Source organism: Oryctolagus cuniculus, chromosome 10 (assembly GCF_051225735.1).
Source record: "Oryctolagus cuniculus isolate XC-2025 breed Fujian yellow rabbit chromosome 10, ASM5122573v1, whole genome shotgun sequence".
Taxonomy (NCBI): Eukaryota; Metazoa; Chordata; class Mammalia; order Lagomorpha; family Leporidae; genus Oryctolagus; species Oryctolagus cuniculus.
Window position 1 is genome coordinate 6,101,001 of NC_142876.1, and position 20,222 is coordinate 6,121,222.

Below are 20,222 nucleotides of genomic sequence, written 5' to 3' on the forward strand. Positions count from 1 at the left end.
TTCCCTCCATTTCTCTCTCTGTGTAACTTTGTCTTTCAAATAAATAAATAAATCTTTTTTAAAAAATATCAAAACAATTTCAGTTCAAAAATATCATAAGAAAATGATGGTTACTGAAAATGTATTTTAAATGGCCATAGAAAAAAAATTCATTCTGGTTTTTTAAAGGTTTGTTTATTGATATGAAAGGCAGAGTTACAGAATGAGAGAGACAGAGAGAGAAAGAGAGATTGAGATTTCATCCCCTGGTTCACTCCCCAGAAAGCCTTTTAAATATGAAAATATTTTAACAGTGTCTACTCAGCCACCTTTGACCATCTGAATTCATCTCATTCTGTAGGGTCGCCATGACACCTGAGCAGCACCGGTCACTTGGTGTTCCTTTAGCATCCTTGCTTGATCCACGGTACCCCGTGCTTCCCTCCTTATCTTCTGAAGGCATCTTTGGTCACACACACACAGGATAAATACAAACTAAAGATTACAAAAAGCACAACTTCAGGGTCTACATAGCATTTTTTTTCTAATTAAAATCCCTTTACCTTAAGACAAAAATTGCAAACTGACCTTGTCACATGACAAGGTAATGACATGACTTTCCAGTCCTTACTCGCTGAACAGAAGTTTCTGCAGATAATGAGCTGTGCTTGGAACTGAACCTTTGAAAGAAGATGCAGTCCCTTGAGATGCTGGTGGTTTGATCTGAGAGCCTGTTTCTCAGGGTCTGACAAAGGCTGTCAGAGTGCAGGGCCCTTCCTGCCGCCATGCAGTATCAATCAGGCAGTCACATGCTGGGGAAATGCCCCTGCTCACAAACCCTCAAGATAAAACCACTGCCTTTCGTTACTGGCTACCGGTGCTACCTGCCTCTGCATGTTGTAATATCACATTGCCGGACTGTCCACTGTGACACTCTTGGTAACAGTGCAGATGACTCTCTGACAGAAGTGCCCAGGGTTTTCTGCTGGGCCATGGGGACTCTCTGGCATATGCCATTTGAAAAAAGCATTGTTTGAGCAGCATATTTCAGAACTGCTTTTCCCTTGGAAGATCTAAAATAGATACATAGAAAATAGCAGATGAATCATGGGCTATTGGAAATTTCGTCACAGCATAAATGTACTGAGTGTACAATGGGCCTGTGCGTCCATCAGCAAGGACGGAGGTCGTCACAGGGTAATTCTCGTGGACTTCCTAGAGAAGAAAAGTCTCTGAGTTTACTCGACAGCTCCTCCCATGTGCTGCATCACTTTTTAATTTTTTGTGAGTACCAGAATGGGATGTGGAGGGTTGGAGAGAACTTAGGCATTTAATCCTAGAAAAAGTCAGCTTCTAGAGAGGTACATGGATGAACAGGAGAGATGATAAATAATTAAGAACTAGCTGCAATCCATTGTACTTACCTATGCTTTCTTAACAATAAGCATTCCTTTTGAACTCACTGGAAGCAGCCGACTGTTCTGCAGACTAATTATTTTGGAGGGGCATTTATTTTCTCATACAGATGTCTCATGGTGCAGGTGGAAGCAGCAGAGCACCTAAGTATCTAACTTCGAGCTTCCCGACAGCCCTCCAAAGTTTGCTGCTACAAATCTCAAACACTTGCTCCTTCTGTGCCCAAGCAGCCACTCTGCCTCACCCTGCGGGTCTCCCAGCTGCAGAAGCCTCACGGGACTGCCTCAGAACACACGGTTCAATGCCTGTCAGTGTCTCCTTGCCTCCCTGCCCCACTGCCATTTGCTTCCTTCACAGCACATGCCATTTTAAAAATGATTTAGTTAAGGATTAAATTTCTGTTTCTTCCTTTCTTCCCCATTTTCCCCCGGGGCGGTGGTTGGGGTGGGGAAGCTCCATGAGAGTAAGGACTTGGTCTCCCCTGCCAACGGCCAGGTCACCCCAGCACCTGTCGTGGTAGATGCAATAAATATATGTGAATTTGCTGAATGAAGTCTTTATTTATCAGGGACCAATTTTCCTCCAGGGGGAAAATCACACATAACTTGGGCTCTCACAAAGCCACCACTATCGTGCAGACAAGAAAAGCCTTCCCGTCATGGTGGCTGTTCATTCAAATGTGACAGGGAGCACACTGCCGTCAGTTTCTATTCACACCAGCCTGTGTGCCCCAGCACCACCAGCTGCCGGGTGTTAGGGCTGAGGCTCTGCTCAGGAAGTGAAATCAATGGCTCGGACGTCTGCATGCACTGTCTCCAAGTTGGCTGCTAAAAAATTCTGTGCCTTCCAATTTATTCTTCAGGCACCAGTCACTGGCAACTAGTTCATAAAATATAGATAAAGATGACGGCCATTTTTTTATTTGTTCTGTGACACAGTATCCTAACTTTGAGATGTCTGCAAGTATTTATACTTATCACAAAATGACTGTTTGTCTTCAATAAAATAGAAATGCATGTAACATTCAGTATTTCATAATTGCTTCTATGAGTTGCTCAGGTTCAAAATTCATGTAAAAGGAAAAACAAATGCCCTTTCTCCCTGCTCTCTATTTCTTTACTGCTTCAGCTGTTTTTTTGTTTTGTTTTGTTTTGTTTTGTTTTTGCCTTGTAATTGAGGTTTACTGCAGTTTCGTTACGTTTTCATTAAATTTTTGTTTAAGATCTTTCATTAAGTTTTGATTAAGATCTTTTCTATGTAGATAACCTTCCATGTGGCTAACTGAAATTTTACTGTTGTTAAAAATTATTTATTTGAGTGACAGAGGGACAAAAACAGATACATAGAGAACTCCTGTCTCCTGGTTCACATCCCAAATGCTTGCAATGCCCAGGGCTGGGCCAGTCAAAGTCAGGAGCTGGGAACTCAACCCAGGTCTTCCCATGTGTATCAGGGACCCAATTGCTAGAGCTATCATCTACTCTCTCCCAGGTCTGCATTAAGAAGAAGCTGGAGTCGGAGGTGAGTATCAGATCCAGGTACTCCAGTGTGCAATGTGAGAGACTTAAGCAGCATCTTATCTGCTGGGCTAAACACCCACCCCTGAAAACAGAATTCCAAAGGTGGACATCAGAGGGGACGGACAGGGTGCCCATTTGGTTGTTGATGGTAAGAATGGGAAGAGCTAAACAATTTTAAATGACTCTTTCATGTCGATGTTTTCCAAGTGTATCTTTACTCCTTGCAACAACCATGTCAAGCAGAAACAAGTGTCATTTCATATCAAAGTCTAAGGCACAGGGTACTATTGTGAAATGAATTTTCTTCCAAACTTTCAAAATCAAAAGTCTCTTAAACCAGGGTAGTGTGTTTGCTATGATTTTGAAGGGAATGAGAGAACAAGTCACCCATGGAGTTTGCATTTCTTTGTTGCCAAGCTAGACCATAGAGAATGGGAAATTATGGGGAGAAATTGCCATGTGATTATCTAAACATTGTGGATACTTAGAAAATATTTCTGCCCTGCTAAACAAATGGATCAGATTAGATAAGAACAGATTCCCCATCTATGTGTGGAAAGCATCCACGTAGACCACTGTTCTTTAGGGGCTGGCACTGTGGTGAAGCAGATAAAGCCTATGTCACCTGCATCCCATATAGGCACCAGTTATAGTTACAGTCCTGGCTGCTCCACTTCTGATCCAGGTCCCTGCTAATGTGTCTGGGAGGGCAGCAGAGGATGGTTTGTCTGCTTGGGCCCCTGCACCTACGTGAGAGACTGGGAAGAAGCTCCTGGCTCCTGCCTTTGACCAATCCAGCCTTGGTTATTGAAACCATTTGGGAACTGAACCAGTGGATGGAAGGCCTCTCTCTATGTATATCTCTTTATCTCTCTGTAACTCTGCCTTTCAAATAAATAGATAATCTTTAAAGAAATAAAATGGAGAGAAGGATTTTTTTGTTCTTTTTAAACAATGGACATCAAGCCTTACATATAAATAATTCATTCAGTTTGAGGTAAATCTGCTTATCTCTATATTTCTACTTTAAAGTACTTGGCAGGTGTGAGGATACTGTAATCCTTTGTTTATTTAATTTGTTCTCATTTGCTTTCTTTTACTTCTCCATTTGTGTACATGGAGCTAAATACAAATGATCCCTAAGTCCTTATTATATGACAGGTTTGAGATACTACATTTTTGTAAATGTAATTTAATAGACTTACTTTCAATCAAGTCTTTCTATCAAACTATTTGGATCTTGAAATGATAATTATCTGTATCTACCTTGAGTCTTGAATAGTTTTGTTTTCTTGCTATCTGTGTTTACTAGGTTTTACTGTGTTCTTACATGGTTTTAAAATAATCAAGGTTGATAATTGTGAACATGTTTCCTTATATTCTCTATTAAATCTTAATATAAAGTCATCTGGCCTTAGGAAGCAAGACTGAAAAGATTATTGAAAAAGTCATAAGGTTGGCCGGCACTGCGGCTCAATAGGCTAATCCTCCTCCTGCGCCGCCGGCACAAGGGGTTCTAGTCCCGGTCAGGGCATCGGATTCTGTCCTGGTTGCCCCTCTTCCAGGCCAGCTCTCTGCTTGGCCTAGGAGTGCAGTGGAGGATGGCCCAAGTGCTTGGGCTCTGCACCTGCATTGGAGACCAGGAGAAGCACCTGGCTGCTGGCTCCAGATCGACACAGTGCGCCGGCCGCAACGCTCTGGTCGCAGCGTCCACTTGGGGGGTGAACCAATGGAAAAGGAAGACCTTTCTCTCTGTCTCTCTCTCACTGTCCACTCTGCCCATCAAAAAAAAAAAAAAAAAAAAAAAAAAGAAAGTCATAAGGTGCTGATGATGTGGATTTACTGTGAGAAGCACAGGTCATGCCTGCTTGGCTCCCTTGAGTTGTTTCCCACAGCACCTGCCAGCCCCTGCCACACCCTAACTTCCTTACTTACCAGCTGTGTTCTCCATCCCTATGCTTTCTACAAGGTAAGAAAAGAAAAATGATTTTTTCTTATTATCCTCCATTCTGAGTCTAGCACTTGATCAATTAGAGAATTTTAGGTGATCAGGGAATTGTTGAATAGATGTGTGTTGATCTAAATTACTGACTTTTCTTGGGATCCTAACAGTAAGTACCTAGCAGTCGGGATGTTGATGCTGCTTTTATTGTGAGATTGGGATTCATACCCGTTGGGTCCAGCACTCAAGTAGCTCTGTAAACTCATTTGACACTTTTCCAAGCGGGAACTCTTCAGAGAAATATGGTGAGTCCTAAAGGGATTGTATGGATGGCTAGGACAACTCTGTCCCTCATAAAAGTTTCAACCATAGCAAAGGTAAACCTGGAAGAGAGAGGGACATGAGGACTGGCTCATCTGGAAAGCAACAGCCACGTGGCCAGTTGTGCAGTTCTCATTCTTAGTTGAGAGAAGCACTGAAGAAGAGGGTCTCTTCTGTACCCCTCCCCTGTTACTCACTATACCCTGTAGCAAAGAGGAAAATGCATACAAAAAGCTGTACAATTTTACTTGAGAATAGCAAAGATTATTAATTTTTTAGGAATATCTTATGGTCATAACTGGTCACCATTGTAAGTCCCTGATACATACACACATGCCATACAATACAATGTAAGCTAGTTTCTTTTTTTTTTTTTTTAAGATTTTATAGGCCAGCGCCGCGGCTCAATAAGCTAATCCTCTACCTTGCGGCGCCGGCACACCAGGTTCTAGTCCCGGTAGGAGCGCCAGATTCTGTCCCTGTTGCCCCTCTTCCAGGCCAGCTCTCTGCTGTGGCCCGGGAGTGCAGTGGAGGATGGCCCAAGTGCTTAGGCCCTGCACCCCATGGGAGACCAGGAGAAACACCTGGCTCCTGCCTTCAGATCAGCGTGGTACGCCGGCCGCAGTGCGCCGGCCTCGGCGGCCACTGGAGGGTGAACCAACGGCAAAGGAAGACCTTTCTCTCTGTTTCTCTCTCTCACTGTCCACTCTGCCTGTCAAAAAAAAAAAAAAAAAAAAAAAAAAAAGATTTTATTTATTTATTTAAGAGATAGAGTTATAAAGATGAAAAGACAGAGGGAAGGTCTTCCCTCTGCTGGTTTACTCCACAAATGGCTGCCATGGCCAGAGCTTGGCCTATCTGAAGCCAGAAGCCAGAAGCGTCTTCCAGATCTCCCACGTTAATGCAGGGGCCCAAGCACTTGGGCCATCCTCCGCTGCTTTCCCAGGCCGTAGCAGAGAGCTGGATCAGAAGAGGGGCAGCCAGGACAGGAACTGGTGCCAGAGGCAATGGGCTTAGCCCATCAAGCCACAGCACCAGCCTAATGTAGACTAATTGCTAATACTGCAAAGCATTCATTCATACTGCTTATATAATACATCTCATGTCATGTCATAAAATATCTACATACTCACATATATCACACTTGTTGCCTTGTGACTCTTTCAAGCCCTCTTTATCCCTGCATTCCCAGCAAGGTGACACAGCACATGGCATTGAGATGATATTACATAGAAAGAGTGGATAAACGGACAGGTGAATGGATGGATGACTAGTAGTTGACAAATGTAAAAATTAGTTTTAATTAGATGATACTTTTGAAAATTATTGAGATCTAATTTGTCTGGGTCTACTCTGTACATACATCACATAGATTTTTTTTTTTTTTGTAGCATAAAGAACAAATGATACTTAGTGGAATTAAATTACATGGTTGATCATAATAGGATGTTAATGAAATAGATTGAAATGGAAATGAGAAATACTAAATCCTTTCTGGCATATTTGGGTAGCTTAGTAGGATTGATTACAATTTTCCCTAAAAAAACACTGCTTATAGAGCTTCTTTTTAAGGATTTATTTGTTTGAGAGGCAGAGCTGCAGACAGAGAGAGGGAGAGACTTAGAAGTCTTCCATCCACTAACTCATTCCCCAAATGGCTGCAACAGCCATAGCTGGGCTAATCTGAAGCCAGGAACCCAGAGCTTCTTTTAGGTCCCCCATATGGGTGCAGGGGCCCAAGCACTTGGGCCATCTTTTGCTGCCTTCCCAGGTACACTGCAGGAAGCTGGATTGGAAGTGGAGCAGCAGGACTCGAACCAGCACCCATATGGGATTCCAGCATGGCAGGCAGGGGCTCAATCTACTATGCCACAGTGCCCCTCTTATAGCGTTTCTTAAAAACCCTTCTATATTCTGGAATTAGGAACCCAGGTTATCTGCCAAACTGCTACCAAGTCTAAAGTTACAAATGATCCATTCTGCTTAACGTGCAAATCCCTATTGTGCATTCATATTTTGTTCCTTCTTCCAGTGTTCTTCAGATTATTATTGCTTAGTGCTTTTAATATTATTTTGGATTTCATTAGTTCAGAGTACTACAGAGAAATTTTTAAGTCACAGTAATATCCGCATACCGTTTTGGAGTTCTAGCCCCAGTCCCACCTACTCTCTGCTTCTTATCCAGTTCCCTGCTAACGTGCCTGCGAAAGCACTGGATGGTGCCTAAGCACTTGAGTTCTTGGCACCCACATGGAAGACCCAGATGGAGTTCCTGGCTCCTGGTTTAAATCTGGCCCAGCTCTGTCTGTTACAGCCATTTGGAAAGGGAACCAGTGAATGAAAGCTCTCTCTCTCTCTCTCTCCTTGCCCATTCCCCTGTGTGTGTGTCTCTGTGTGTGTCTTTTTCTGTCACTCTGACTTTCAAACAGACAAATAATCTTAAACAAAAAACAAAGCAGGCATTAGTGAATAATTTACTTGATTCCCAAACTAATGGTTTGTTCATATTTTAATTTGTATTTCTGTTATGCAATATAGATCTTTTATTTGAATCTCATCAAGGCTCACATCAAGTAGAACTGTAAACTAATTTAATAGCTTTTATATTTATTAATCTATCACTTTATGAGAAATGATAAATTTGGTGGAGAGGGGGAGGTCATGTATATGTTTATAAAATTCAATTTGCAGTTTAAATCAACTTAATTAAAGTGTTTACTTACATAAGTTGAAATTATTTTTAAAAATGAACTAGAAACAGCTGAATTAACAAAATAGAGGATAAGGGATATTTAAAATTTTTATCTTTGAGTGTTATTGGTTTTGATTTTTTTCATGTCTTTAACATAAAAGAAAATATAAAAATCTTAACCTGTGTATTCAGGAGAATACTATCTATCCATGTATGTCTTCTTTCACTCTGTGAGGTCTCCATTCACACTACCCATTTTAGATACACTAATAAACTGCTAACGTTTTTAATTAGCTGCCGTCTTGGTATTATCTCCTTGTATTCAAATACCATGAACTATTTCTCAGATCTGTCAAATATGTTGGGAACATGTTGAAAACTACAGAACTCTGATACTCAAATATTCTTAGCACAGTGAATACAGACACACAAGAAATGTGCTAAAATTACATTAAAGGTATGTCTAAGATGTTTAAGCAACATAGATGCTAAAGGAATTGTGTCTTCCTCATGAAATGTTCCCTTGAATTTAAGAGACAGAGGGAGACAGACAGATCGATCACCCATCCGTTGATTCATTCTTCAAATGCCCATAACATCCAGGATGGGCCCATGCCAAATTTAGGAGCTACAAACTCAGTCGGATCTCCCACACGGATGGCAGGAACAGAGCTGAGAACCAAGCCCAGGCTACCTGATGTGAGATAGGATGTCATATCTCAGTAAGATGATGGTGTCACAAACAGTGGCTTAACCGCTAGGCCAAACACCTGCCCCTGTTTCATGAGCTATTGAGACGGACCTAATGAGAGAGAGAATTATGAAATAGCAACAAAAGTAATAATAGCCATTGATTCTTTGTCAGCTAAGCATATGCCAAGCTTTATATTTTTACCTTTGATACATAATACATTGACCAAAATTCTTTTTCTGTGTAACAAATGAGAAAATTGTGTTTAAGAACATTTAGTGAGTGATTCAAAGTTGCAATGTATTCATTGTTTCATTTATCCACTAAATTACTCAAAATGTATGGGCAGCACAGCATTCATTGCTGGGTATGTGAGCACTCAGCTACAGAGTAAAACCTAGGTTCTCTGAAGCCCAACAGCCTGTGCTCTTAAGAGGTGCTCTGGGTTAAGCCACTGTCTGCAACTCTGGCATTTTCTCCACTTCAGATCCAGCTCCCTTTTCATGTGCCTGGGAAAGCAGCGGGAGGTGGCCCAAGTGCTTGGATCCCTGCACACTCATCAGAGACCTGGATGAAACTCTTAGCTCCTGGCTTGAGCCTAGGCCAGCCCTAGTCGTTGTGGCCATTTGGGGAGTGAACCAGCAGATAGAAGATACTCCCTCCTTCTATTTCTCTTCTTCTCTCTGTCTCTCTAACTCTGCTTTTCAAATAAATAATATTTAAAAGCAAAACAAAACAAAAATAAATGTGCATTGAACATTTTTATGTTGCAAAGAATGTTTGAGGAGCCCCCTAGTGGGCAAAGGCTGCTGCACCTGAGCGTGGTCTACCAGGAACAATGATTATAGCCCAACACTAGAAAGAGAAAGCCAAGCTCAGTTTGCTTCTATCATGAGTCCGGGCTTGGAACTCAAACACTGGATGTTACAGAGTAGATGTGTGGCAGAGTAATTAATACGGACTATCTAGGAAGACAGTACTGGTAACAGTGTGAACGAACGAGTAGACTGTGGAGAGATGTGAGACCAAATTCAAGATCTGAAGGCATAAAATGAAAGCATAATCATAGAGGTTCAACATATTCATAAAACCTGCAAATACTCCAGTCAAGGTGGCTCTAGATACGTAACTCATCCTGTGTTTGGAATGAAAGCATTCTTGATTTATTTTTGGACTTCAGTTTTTAAAAAGTGCCTTTGAGTCACTACATTTTTTCCAGAAGACAGGCTTATATATATATATATATATATATATATATATATAAAACATACAAAGCAAAATTTTTCCTTGTGAAGAAATGGAGACCTGATTTAATATCCCTAATCTATGATCAATAATTTGGACTAATGATGTTGAGATAGTTAAGATAATTACCCTTCAGGGCGGCGCAGTGGCTCAATAGGCTAATCCTCCGCTTTGCAGCGCCAGCATACCGTGTTCTAGTCCCGGTCAGGGTGCCGTATTCTGTCCTGGTTGCTGCTCTTCCAGGCCAGCTCTCTGCTATGGACCTGGAGTGCAGTGGAGGATGGCCCAAGTCCTTGGGCCCTGCACCCGCATGGGAGACCAGAAGAAGCACCTGGCTCCTGGCTTCGGATCAGCGCGATGCGCCGGCCGCAGCGCGCTGGCCGTGGCGGCCATTGGAGGGTGAACCAATGGCAAAGGAAGACCTTTCTCTCTGTCTCTCTCACTGTCCACTCTGCCTGTCAAAAAAAAAAAAAAAAAAAAAAAAAAGATAGTTACCCTTCAGAGCTTCACTTGCTATTTGCCTATACCTTACATATAGTAAATAAGCATCGAGTATGCTTAGCCAAGAGCAAGCACTGTTATGATAACTTTTCCACCATCTTTACCATTATAAATTTTAACTACAAAAAGACTAATTATAAAACTTTTTATAACTTATATTTATCAATTAAAATACTTCAAAAATTAAGAAAAGGGGGCCAGTGTTGTAGCAAAGCAGGTAAAGCCACAGCCTGCAATGCTGGTGTTCCACATGGGCTCTGGTTTGAATCCCGGATGCACCACTTCTAATATAGCTCCCTGCTAATGACCTGGGAAAGCAGTGGAAGATGGCCCAAGTGTTTGGACCCCTGCACCCATGTGGGAGACCAGGATGAAGCTTCTGGCTCCTGGATTCAGATGTTGCAGCCATCTGGGGAGTGAATCAAGGGATTAAAGTGCTCTGCTCCAGCTCTCTCTCTCTCTCTCTCCCCTCCCCCATCCCTCTCTGTACCTCTTTCAAAATAAATAAATAAACCTTCAAAAAATTAGGAAAGGACTTGGACAATGTGATGATAAGAAAGAGGCAAACAGCCTAATCTAGAGGTAATTCTGATTTAAACTCAGAAAAAAACTATTTTGTTACTGACAAAGTCAATTGTCATTTCTTTAAAAGACATAGGATTTTATAAGCTGCTGCACATCTAGAACATTATATAATGACTACATTTGTGCAAGTTTGAACTGTGTTGCTTGAATGAATTTCAAAATCTGCAGCTCTGTTGCTAGTGAGGTGTTCTGAGATTAGGTCTAAGACAAGAGTGTCAAACTTCATAAGGGTTGAATTTTGGCAAATGATGGTCCTGATATTCTAATTCTACGAAATTTAACCCCAGATTTGCATAAGCCAATTGGGTCATGCCACTGTCATTTTTCATATTGCAATTCTGTTAGTAACACAGACACATGGAGAATGGAGACTCTCATATTTACCAGATGTCTGATTCCAGAAAGCACTGGGATCAAACAGTGGATGTCTTAGAGAAGGTGTGCCTCATAGCAATAACCAGCATCTAAGAAGACAGTATTTCCAACAGTGTGAAAGAAAGGATTTGTAATAGATTTTAAGATGAATAATTACTAGTCCAGATTAAGTAAGAGAAGCAAAATTTTACAAATATACCATAAATTCTTAAAATCTATACAGTGTGATTTCAATGTTGTTCTTTGCATCCCTAACAAAGTTAAATTGTGAACTAAGAGTAGGGATGAAAACAAAAGAATAAATTCCTTCGTGATTATCTTTTTCCTTTTTGCCCAAAGCTCAATTGCCATAAATAGCACGGGCCTGATCTATTCCAATAAGAAGGCAGGTGTAGATTACTTTAGAACTCTATGATTGCTAGGAAATATCAAATGTATGGTTTTGCAAATTGGGCAGCCTCTTCACTAAAGGAGTTGGAAAACATTGCATATCTATTTTAGTGTCTCAGAGCCCTCCAGGAAAGCTCTCCTGATTTCCAAAGAGAGAAAGGCTCCTGGCCTTTCATCAGAGAGGTAACTTTTTCTTAGTTACAAAAGAAATATTTTTTATTTGAAAGAGTTACAGAGAGAAAGAGAGAGCGAGAGCGAGAGAGAGAGGGAGAGAGAGAATCTTCTATCTGCTGGTTCACAACCCTAGATGGCAGCAATTGTCGGAGCTGCACAGTTCTGAAGCCAGGAGCTTCTTCTGGGTCTCCCACACAGGTGCAGGGTCCTAAGGACCTGGGCCATCTTCCACTGCTTTCCTAGATAATAGGCCATAGCAGAGAGCTGGATTGGAAGTGGAGCAACTGGGACTTGAACCTAGGCCCATATGGAATGCAGGCACTGCAGGCAGCGGCTTTACCCGCTATGTCACCATGCTGGCCCCATATTGTGGATTTAAGGCAGAAATAGTGTAATAACTATACTCACACATTGTCCTTAGGAACTCAAGAATTACTACTTTCATGCACAGGCACATATGACTCATAATAATTTCAGAATATGAACGGATCCATTGCTATGCACTTGAGGCAAACAGAAGAAACCACTGTACTGTAATGATGTCAAGGTCAGTGTCCCTCAGGAATCTGACACAGAAAGCAGCAAACAATTTGAACAGATATGAAAATGATTGCAGAGGAAGAGTTAGCTCCTGGGAAGGAAGAGTGGTCTGCAATTCAAGATGCTTTGTGTGATAATCCTCTCTGTCAATAGGCTGAGTGTCCTTGCTTAACTCAGCCCAATGTCTCAGGTCCCAGTCTTACCTACACACTAGAAGTGTGTGCATGTGAGTGCCTGTGTGTGTGTGTGTGTGTGCACCCAAACTGATTATCGACCAATTCTTCACTCCTTCCATCCATAATTATTCACTGAGAACTTGCTTTACAGAGAAACTGTGCTAGGGAAATTGAGGTTAAAAATCTGTGAATAGAGGAGATACATAAAACGTAGGCAGTTAGCATCTCAGGACACACCAGTAAAACTACAGTGAGGACAGAGCGAATGACAGTATCTCCTTGGTTTATTGTCCATGAATCCTCCTACTCACTTAGCCTCCCTCCTGCTGTATTTTCTGTGTCTCTATCTAGAAGCTCATGTTAATTTGTCCTGGGATATAAAGAGTGATAGTCCTCTTTAGAGGACTGACAATTTTATCAGGTGCAAAATCTTAACAAGAGCCCATGATAACAGAATGAATACACTTTTAGTTTGTGGGATTTGCCTGACACTTTCAGTATCTCTGAATTATATCATGTGAGATTTCCTTTTTTTCAGTAATAGCAATTTAGCTGCTAATTTTCTAATGTACAATTTGATATTTTATTGATAAGAGACAGGTAGTTTGAGTTAAGTGAATTTTTACCCTCTCTGGACTTCCACACTAAAAGCTGTAAATTAGAAATATTTGGTGGCATCTGGAGTTGTTTATGTAAACACTAAAGATGGGGAATGCACCCAGAAGACATTGTTGTGCATTTTCTGTTCAATTCTTCAAAAAATGTTAGGTAACCGGCATTTCCATCAACCTGAAGAAAGGGGAGTCAAGTTATGGGAGAAAATGTTTATCTTCTAGTTGGAGAGAGTGGAAACATTGACTTTTCATACAACAAGATATTTGGGGGGAACTTCAGGTTCAAGAAATTAGAAATGAATGTAGTCAATAGATACTAGAAAACCAGAATTAAATGTACATTCCTTTATCCATGGTACTCAAGATCTCTGAAACATTTTAGCAAACAACAATGCTTTGTGTTCCTTCTCTGCCCTCCACTCTCCAGGTCATTCTGCACTTGCTTTTTGAAATAAAAAAGCCACAGTCTGCTCATCCTCTGTGCCTTCTTTTAACCTAATAAAGGATCTCAAGAATATTCTAACACTGTGTTTAATTTTTCAAGGTTTAGTTTATAGTACCTGCTTTCAGTGTTTTGATGGTGTCTATATTGGATGTTGTCTCTGATTTTACAAAGAAATCAAAGCAGAACAATGGTTTTGCACTTCAGTTTCAATACTTTGCAGGTAAACATTTGATACTTCTTGGGAGGCCCGCATTCGCTGTCAAGACTACCTGGACTTGGGTGCCAGCTCCACTCCTAACTCCAGCTTCCTGCTTATGCACACTCTGGGAAGCAGCAGGTGATGACTCATGTACGTAGGTCCCTGTCACCCACTTGGGATACCTGGATTGGGTTCCTGGAAGCTGGTTTTGGGTCGACCCAGCCCCAGCTATAGCAGGAATTTGGGGCAATGAATCAGCAGATGATGGAAGCTCTCTCTGCTATTCAAATAAAAAAATTCACTACTTTGTATAGTTAGCTTGTATAGTTAAAACATACATGTGCTTACTGATTTGTTTTGTTATTGATCAATTATAAGCAAATGATTTTGTTATTCTAAAATGCATAGCAAATGTATTGTTTTCAAGTTTACTAGACTTTTTCAATTGTATTTCTAAATGTGTGAATCACTGGGTGGTTCTCATTTCTTTTCTGCAACTGGGATAGCCTGGTATAGTAAGGCAAATAGGGTCATTTTGCTTGGCATATTAACGAGGTCAAGTTCATGGATTCAATTCCATTTCAATTAGCTTTGTACCATTCCATTGCCATGGGCTGAATTTCTAACAGCAAACATCCATCCAACTAATAAGCCCAAGCACAGACCAAAGGGGAAATAGTGAGACTACACGGATGGAGTCATAAAAACTTATCACAAGTTAAGAAAAACCAAAAGCCAACAGCTCATAAAACAGCTGCTAGGGAATGTTTCAACAGTGGCCATCTGATTTATTGCTACTGTTGAGAGGATATTTAAAGATATGCGTAAATGTTTAGAAGATAAAGGACTTACTCACAAATGTAGAAGACCAGGGGTCAAAGAGATTCATTCCTTCAATGACGGACTATTTACCCTCCAGGCCACAAATGCTGTTGACAAAGCTCCTTTGTCTTTCAATCCCATGAAGGATGTCCTCAATGGCAGTAAGACCCCTTACCATCTCTGGGGCAGCCCCAAACCTAGAATGGATTACTAGAGGGAAAGAGATAGAGAGAGCTGGCCATCTTGGTCCACCTCTGGACAGTTCACGAGGGCCATTTTAGATCCTGAACTCCCAGTGGTGTCAGCTGGGAGTGTGACTGATCCTGAAGGGAAGCTTGATTTCTCTCTCTGCCTGACTTCGCTTCCTTTCCTGCCTCCACAGGTCTGGATCCCAAGGGTTCTCCTTAATAAGCATCCTATGTACTCCATTCCAGCACAGAGCCTGCCTCGTGGGACACAGAGTGCTGCAGACACTTTCTCAGTTTCTATTTTATGTCAGGACTGGATCCCTAATTTGTGAGTCCTGGGATAATATGAAAAGGCAGGGCACCTTCTTAGAAATCTTACAAGATGAGAAGGCAGAGTATCCTCTCAAGTGAGGGGTCATCTGAGTAGTTACATAGGTGGCACAGTCACAGGGCCAGGCATATTTAAGTACAAATTCTTGTTTTTATCAAGAACTCAGAGACTACAAAATAATGTTTCTGATGATTTATCAGAAGAGATCTTGCAAAGAGGTCAAAAAGTGCAAAGAAGTTAATAGATAATGATAAAACCATGCAAATAGATCCCTGGTAGTAAAACTTTGAGCCTGAGCACTTTATTAAACCCATTAGCAAGAATGGTAATGTTGTTAACTTCTGTGAACAGAAGTAGCTGGAGCTATAAATAGGTGGATGGAAACAACTTTTATTCTAAATTTTGAACTTTGAACACATGTAGCACAAGAAATAGGGAAATCTTTTAAATTTCATGAAAGGCTCTGGTCTTGCATGAGCCAACATGACAGGGATTGCTAACGTGTGCTACCTTGGTCCTGGAAGCTTTGCAGGTACATGCATATGTTCTCAATTCATTCTCTTTACCGAAACAGAGTTCTAAAGCAAAGCACCCTACCCTCAACCTCATGACACCACGGAGTTCTAAGTAATTTCTGCAACTTGGTGGATGGCACCTACTGCAATGAGGAAACCAATGTCTGGCTGAGCAGCCACAACAGGGATAGCAGCTCCCCTTTGAGAACAGGACCCAAGCAAAGCCTTCTCCAATGAGGGTCTGAGGAGTTTCAGGATCTTCTTACAGACATAACAATGATTACATTTCCATGAAAAATAACATATAAAATTAAATGCTTATATAAATACATGTTTCCTGATACATTTTCATTTCTAACAAAATCTAAAATAAGAACTCTTCTAAATTTTGTGCTATGCCACATTTGCTTGAAAAAAAATTAAAATAAAGTCAGGAATGTATTTATCAATCTACTCTGCTATTGATTGGCCATTGGAAAGAGTTTAGTTTGTGTCCATTAATGCTGCATTTCTCCACATAATATTATAATGAATATGTGAATGTATTTTTTGAATATACTACATTGTTTACATAGACTACAACAGTGAGAATAAATCAAGCCTAATGGCATGCAACATTACAGATGAGTTTCACAAAAATAATGTAGAGTGGAGAAAGCTAGACACAAAAGAACACACACAGAAATGATTGAATGATACAAGGTATACACCTCATATTGGGAAATATTCATAAAGATTACCACATTTATTGGTAAAGTAAGGAGATAGGCTGCCAGACTGAGCACTGGGTCGGTGAAAAGTTCTTCTCTCAGACCTGCTATTTGTTCAGGACAGTCGGGCTCACATATTTTTTTTTTTTTTTTTTTGACAGGCAGAGTGGACAGTGAGAGCGAGAGAGACAGAGAGAAAGGTCTTCCTTTGCCGTTGGTTCACCCTCCAATGGCCGCTGCGGCTGGCGCGCTGCGGCCGGCGCATGGCACTGATCCGATGGCAGGAGCCAGGTACTTCTCCTGGTCTCCCATGGGGTGCAGGGCCCAAGCACTTGGGCCATCCTCCACTGCACCGGGCTCACATCTTTTGTGTCAGATCGTGTCTGGTTTAGATGAAATCACATACGGTCACCTTATAAGCAGCCTGAGCCTGTTTCGAATCATAGGTTAGGTCTGGATTAAGCTCTATGAATAAAGCAGACTGCTGAGAGGTTACAAATGGATGGGTTGTGATATTATAAAAGTTAAATATACAAAGTGAAATTGTATGAAGATTGTGAATTTACTATATATATAATATAAAACTAGAATAATGAATTAATTTGAAAAATGTAATAGTTCTCCAAAGCCCAGTGGAAAGCAACACAAAGCAGTAGGTGTTTTGGAGTAATGGTCTAGTGGTTCTGTTTTGTATGCATGCAAAGAGGCAAACTGGGTATGTGTTGTAATCCCGGGGTCGTGTGCTAGAGACATTGGTGCTTCTCTGGGGTAGCTGCAAAGGAGCCTTGTCCTTGGGGAACAAGGAGGGCCCCAATTTGGACAGGGAGAGAGACTGGACTCCTGACCCCCAAGGAGCCCCTCTCCCACTCCAGCTGCTCTCAGAGTTAATTGGCAGGAAAGTGGCTAAGTGTGAACCACACAAAGTGAGCACGGCGCAGCAGATGCTCTCTCCGACGCTACACCTGCCCATCACCCCTCTGACATTCAGACTCCTGGCTGCTATTTTTCCAGCAGATTTTGAAGTAATCTCTTTAGATGAGTCAGGAAATAGACCTTGAAATACATCACCATATCCTTAACAAAGGTGAAAAACTTGCCTGGTAATCAATACGACTTCATGGAGAGAGAGGCTCACCAAAACACCGTCCCTTTCTTTTGATTATTTTTCAGCTGGAAAAGACATTTTTTCTTTTCTTTATATTTCCTAAAACTTTTATTTTCCTGAAGTTAGTTCCAATAACCATTTCCCTGTATACAAGGATAACAGGATTCAATACCAGCCTTCTTTGAGTAGTTAGAATTTTTTTATTACAATTTTAATTCCTCCTCCCCCACCCCACGTTGAAGTAGTGTGTCATGTAAATAAAAGCATAATGTTGCAACATGTACTAAGCATTAATTGTCAGACCAATTTGTTAATACAGATAACCATAAAACTGTGTCCGGAAACCATAAGCCATCTCCCAGAATTTGAACATTCGTAATGCTACTGTGTCATGTCAGATATATTAATGAATGAGACCTTAAACAGAGAGTTTCTTTTTTATCTTTTAAGATACATTTATTTATTTGAAAGGCAGAGTTACAGAGAGGCAGAGGCAGGGATAGACGACCTCTCTTTCTGGAGGTCTTGTCGCAGTGCCTCTACTGCAGGGCAGGGAGTTTGCTTGTGGGAGGGTCCTGGGTGTCGCGGGTGTCCCTGGCTGGGGTCCTGCTCTCGCTGGGCTCTGGCTGGAACCCGGCCTGTCCCCAGCGCCCTGTGCTCTTCCTCTCTCTCCGAGGCAGGAGAATGATACTTCCAGAGGTATTTAGTTTTAGTTTTAATTAACAAACACAAGCTGCATTGTTATTTATTGTGCACAAGAAAGGCGAATCTTTCCGCAGAAACAGTAGCGAGCCGGGAACTCTGGGAGAACTCGCTGAAATACTAACGGCTTCTCTCCGTAATGTGCAATATGCTTTGCAAATATAGCTGAAACTTGATGTTTATTCTGTAAATAAGGAATGTATTTAAATTAAAAGGGAGCTTTTTGTAAAAGGACCAAATGTTCTTTTATAAATGTATTACAGAATTTCTTGCTCTTTGAAATTTGTTAGCCTTTTTATGAGTAATTTTTATTAAAAGATTTTTTTTCTTTGAAAAAAAAAAAAACAACAGGAAACAGCCTTCCAGTGCACTTTAATCAAAACTCCACCGTCAGAAGAGTTTGCGCCGATCACAATGTCAAGATGGACATGTCGCTTTGATCCTGCAAATGGAATTCCCACAGATTCGCACCTGAAACATGTATGAAAAATAAAATATATAACATTTAGCTTTAGAAATCTCCCCCGCATAATCACTTTGTCTTTAAACGACCACCGCTGTCCGATACGCGGCCTGGACTCACTAAGCGAGCATCAGTCATCGACCTCCTTTTTCTAGAAGGTTCTGTGGGTTGTACCTGATGGGGAGAGTCAAATGCTCACAGGAATCAGTGTGGATTAAAAACTAGCACACTCCTCACAGTGGGTGAACACCAGAATGGGGGCCTTTCTGCTGGGGAAGCGTCAGTCCCGGGAACCCCATGGAATGGCTGGAAAAGCTGCAAGGGAACTTTTGGCACCAGAAGAGAGAGAGGCCTCTCGGAGTCATACCTAGCGATGATTCAGTCAAAGCACGGTGCGGGGAGAGAGGGCAGAGGGCAGAGGGCAGGGGGCGGCAGGGGCGGCCGGGAGCTCCCCGGTGGGCAGGGCTTGGTTCCGGGGGCTCCGCCAGCTCCAGTTCCCCAGATAGGGTCAGTGGCGATGCGCAGAGCACAGGGGGAAGGACCCTTCTGCAGATCGGGCGGCTGCGTTGCTGCGTGCTCAGCCGACAGCAGGGACAGACAGCATACATGGGACACGGCTACTCCAGAAAGTCTATCTAAACCCAAAAGCTTCTTCTGGGTCTCCCACGTGGGTGCAGGGGCCCAAGGTCTTCCCGGGCACAGCAGAGAGCTGGATCAAAAGTGGAGCAGCTGGGAATAGAACTGGTGCCCATATGGGATGGCAGCACTGTAGGCGGTGGATTTACCAGCTACGCTTCAGCGCCGGCCCCACAAACAGAGAATTTCAATTGGAGTATTGCAACAGGGAAAGGAGCATCTAAAGGAAGAGGGAGAAAATTTGGGGTTTTACCAAGCAAGATAGTTATGAAGGAGGATGGGTTATTGCAACATCTTGCAAGTGCAAGGACTGCCTGTGGGTGGCTTTTTCCTGAACAGAATTAGATTTCTTAACCATTGCTGTTTCCTGGGAGCACAGAGCTCAGATAAAGTTTAACATCTTCAATCCTCCTCTTCACTCAAGATGAGTCACTGGGTGACAAACCTGTGATAGACTCCATGGATGAGGAAGGGAAGTTGAAGATCTTGTCTCAAGGCTCTTGTTGGGGGTATTGCAAAACCAGTTGAGCCATTTAGCAAGTGATGGTAATGATTCAGGTGCTTTAGGATCCCAGAAATTAAGGTGTTACAAAATGGCAGAATTCTGAAAAGGAAAAACAGAAATGTTGGTAAAAGGCTTGCATCCAAGTGAGTGTCCAGGAGTAGGACTGTGAGAGTAATCAGTCCAGTGGATGCCAGGGTTCCAGTAGTGCAGGAAAATCCTTGGTGATGTCAACGGGGACGTCACTGTTCACCTGAGTTCACGTGATGTTGTCCTCAGCACCAGTCTCCTGCTGGCTGATGGTGTGCATGACCTCAGCATTGTACCGGACTGTTGCAGAGAGCCAGCCAACAGCCTGTGACCAGTCAGCTCAGGCTTGCAGCTGCAATGATGCCTCCCGTTTACATACGTCATCAGGTCTCAGCTCCCTGGGCTTCTCCAGA

General features: G+C 42.0%; 1 long non-coding RNA gene across 1 annotated transcript in view; it reads right to left on the reverse strand.

The window, feature by feature from the left end:
* Positions 1-17,793: 17,793 nt before the first annotated feature.
* The window catches only part of LOC149123676 (uncharacterized), a 39,357-nt gene continuing 36,928 nt past the window's right edge, over positions 17,794-20,222 (reverse strand). The window contains exons 2-3 of the long non-coding RNA XR_016215103.1: positions 19,723-19,881; positions 17,794-18,649 (exon numbers count right to left, since the gene is read on the reverse strand). This is a non-coding gene — a long non-coding RNA (uncharacterized LOC149123676). The remainder of the gene's footprint in view (positions 18,650-19,722; positions 19,882-20,222) is intronic.